Below are 3,833 nucleotides of genomic sequence, written 5' to 3'. Positions count from 1 at the left end.
GCGCCCCCTCTCCTAGTCCAACTAGGACTCCTCCTGGGAGGGGGCGCGCCACCTCCTGGCTGCTGCCCTCTCTCTCCCCTCAAGGCCCACTAAGGCCCAATACTTCCCCGGGGGGTTCCGGTAACCCTCCGGCACTCCGGTTTAATCCAAAACTTCTCCGGAACACTTCTGGTGTCCGAATATAGTCGTCCAATATATCAATCTTTGTGTCTCGACCATTTCGAGACTCCTCGTGATGTCCGTGATCACATCCGGGACTCCGAACAACCTTCGGTACATCAAAACATATAAACTCATAATATAACTGTCATCATAACTTTAAGCGTGCGGACCCTTTGGGTTCGAGAACTATGTAGACATGACCGAGACACCTCTCCGGTCAATAACCAATAGCGGGACCTGGATGCCCATATTGGCTCCCACATATTCTACGAAGATCTTTATCGGTCAGACCGCATAACAACATACGTTGTTCCCTTTGTCATCGGTATGTTACTTGCCCGAGATTCGATCGTCGGTATCTCGATACCTAGTTCAATCTCGTTACCGGCAAGTCTCTTTACTCATTCCGTAATACATCATCCCGCAACTAACTCATTAGTCACAATGCTTGCAAGGCTTATAGTGATGTGCATTACTGAGTGGGCCCAGAGATACCTCTCCGACAATCGGAGTGACAAATCCTAATCTCGAAATACGCCAACCCAACAAGTACCTTTGGAGACACCTGTAGAGCACCTTTATAATCACCCATTTACGTTGTGACGTTTGGTAGCACACAAAGTGTTCCTCCGGTAAACGGGAGTTGCATAATCTCATAGTCATAGGAACATGTATAAATCATGAAGAAAGCAATAGCAACATACTAAACGATCGGGTGCTAAGCTAACGTAATGGGTCATGTCAATCACGTCATTCTCATAATGAGGTGATCCCGTTAATCAAATGACAACTCATGTCTATGGCTAGGAAACATAACCATCTTTGATTAACGAGCTAGTCAAGTAGAGGCATACTAGTGACACTCTGTTTGTCTATGTATTCACACTTGTATTATGTTTCCGGTTAATACAATTCTAGCATGAATAATAAACATTTATCATGATATAAGGAAATATATAATACTTTATTATTGCCTCTAGGGCATATTTCCTTCAGTCTCCCACTTGCACTAGAGTCAATAATCTAGATTACATAGTAATGATTCTTACACCCATGGAGTCTTGGTGCTGATCATGTTTTGCTCGTGGAAGAGGCTTAGTCAACGGGTCTGCAACATTCAGATCCGTATGTATCTTGAAAATTTCTATGTCTCCCACCTGGACTAAATCCCGGATGGAATTGAAGCGTATTCTGATGTGCTTGGTTCTCTTGTGAAATCTGGATTCCTTTGCTAAGGCAATTGCACCAGTATTGTCACAAAAGATTTTCACTGGTCCCGATGTACTAGGTATGACACCTAGATCGGATATGAACTCCTTCATCCAGACTCCTTCATTTGCTGCTTCTGAAGCAGCTTTGTATTCCGCTTCACACGTAGATCCCGCCACGAAACTTTGCTTAGAACTGCACCAACTGACAGCTCCACCGTTCAATGTAAATACGTATCCGGTTTGCGATTTTGAATCGTCCGGATCAGTGTCAAAGCTTGCATCAACGTAACCTCTTACGATGAGCTCTTTGTCACCTCCATAAACGAGAAACATATCCTTAGTCCTTTTTAGGTATTTCAGGATGTTCTTGACCGCTGTCCAGTGATCCACTCATGGATTACTTTGGTACCTCCCTGCTAAACTTATAGCAAGGGACACATCAGGTCTGGTACACAGCATTGCATACATGATAGAGCCTATGGCTGAAGCATAGGGAACATATTTCATTTTCTCTCTATCTTCTGCAGTGGTCGGGCATTGAGTCTTACTCAATCTCACACCTTGTAGTATAGGCAAGAACCCTTTCTTTGCTTGATCCATTTTGAACTTCTTCAAAACTTTGTCAAGGTATGTGCTTTGTGAAAGTCCAATTAAGCGTCTTGATCTATCTCTATAGATCTTAATACCTAATATATATGCAGCTTCACCGAGGTCTTTCATTGAAAAACTCTTATTCAAGTATCCCTTTATGCTATCCAGAAATTCTATATCATTTCCAATCAGTAATATGTCATCCACATATAATATCATAAATGCTATCGAGCTCCCACTCACTTTCTTGTAAATACAGGCTTCTCCAAAAGTCTGTATAAAACCAAATGCTTTGATCACACTATCAAAGCGTTTATTCCAACTCCGAGAGGCTTGCACCAGTCCATAAATGGATCGCTGGAGCTTGCACACTTTGTTAGCTCCCTTTGGATCGACAAAACCTTCCGGTTGCATCATATACAACTCTTCTTCCAGAAATCCATTCAGGAATGCAGTTTTGACATCCATTTGCCAAATTTCATAATCATAAAATGCGGCAATTGCTAACATGATTCGGACAGACTTAAGCATCGCTACGGGTGAGAAGGTCTCATCGTAGTCAATCCCTTGAACTTGTCGAAAACCTTTCGCAACAAGTCAAGCTTTATAGACAGTAACATTACCATCAGCGTCAGTCTTCTTCTTGAAGATCCATTTATTTTCAATGGCTTGCCGACCATCGGGCAAGTCAACCAAAGTCCATACTTTGTTCTCATACATGGATCCCATCTCGGATTTCATGGCTTCAAGCCATTTTGCGGAATCTGGGCTCAGCATCGCTTCTTCATAGTTCGTAGGTTCATCATGGTCTAGTAACATGACCTCCAGAACAGGATTGCCGTACCACTCTGGTGCGGATCTTGATCTAGTTGACCTACGAGGTTCAGTAATAACTTGATCTGAAGTTTCATGATCATTATCATTAACTTCCTCACTAATTGGTGTAGGTGTCACAGAAACTGATTTCTGCGATCATCTACTTTCCAATAAGGGAGCAGGTACAGTTACCTCATCAAGTTCTACTTTCCTCCCACTCACATCTTTCGAGAGAAACTCCTTCTCTAGAAAGGATCCATTCTTAGCAACGAATATCTTGCCTTTCGGATCTGTGATAGAAGGTGTACCCAACAGTCTCCTTTGGGTATCCTATGAAGACACATTTCTCCGATTTAGGTTCGAGCTTATCAGGTTGAAGTTTCTTCACATAAGCATCGCAACCCCAAACTTTAAGATACGACAACTTTGGTTTCTTGCCAAACCATAGTTCAAAAGGCGTCGTCTCAACGGATTTCGATGGTGTCCTATTTAGAGTGAATGCAGCCGTCTCTAAAGCATAACCCCAAAACGATAGCGGTAAATCAGTAAGAGACATCATAGATCGCACCATATCTAATAAAGTACGATTACGACGTTCGGACACAACATTACGCTGTGGTGTTCCGGGTGGCGTGAGTTGCGAAACTATTCCGCATTGTTTCAAATGTAGGCCAAACTCGTAACTCAAATATTCTCCTCCACGATCAGATCGTAGGAATTTTATTTTCTTGTTACGATGATTTTCAACTTCACTCTGAAATTCTTTGAACTTTTCAAATGTTTCAGACTTATGTTTCATTAAGTAGATATACCCATATCTGCTCAAATCATCTGTGAAGGTGAGAAAATAACGATATCCGCCACGAGCCTCAATATTCATCGGACCACATACATCTGTATGTATGATTTCCAACAAATCTGTTGCTCTCTCCATAGTTCCGGAGAACGGTGTTTTGGTCATCTTGCCCATAAGGCACGGTTCGCAAGTACCAAGTGATTCAAAATCAAGTGATTCCAAAATTCCATCAGTATGGAGTTTCTTCATGCGCTTTA

This window comes from Triticum aestivum, chromosome 1D (assembly GCF_018294505.1).
Source record: "Triticum aestivum cultivar Chinese Spring chromosome 1D, IWGSC CS RefSeq v2.1, whole genome shotgun sequence".
Classification (NCBI taxonomy): Eukaryota; Viridiplantae; Streptophyta; class Magnoliopsida; order Poales; family Poaceae; genus Triticum; species Triticum aestivum.
Note: the sequence above shows the minus strand (reverse complement) of the source record.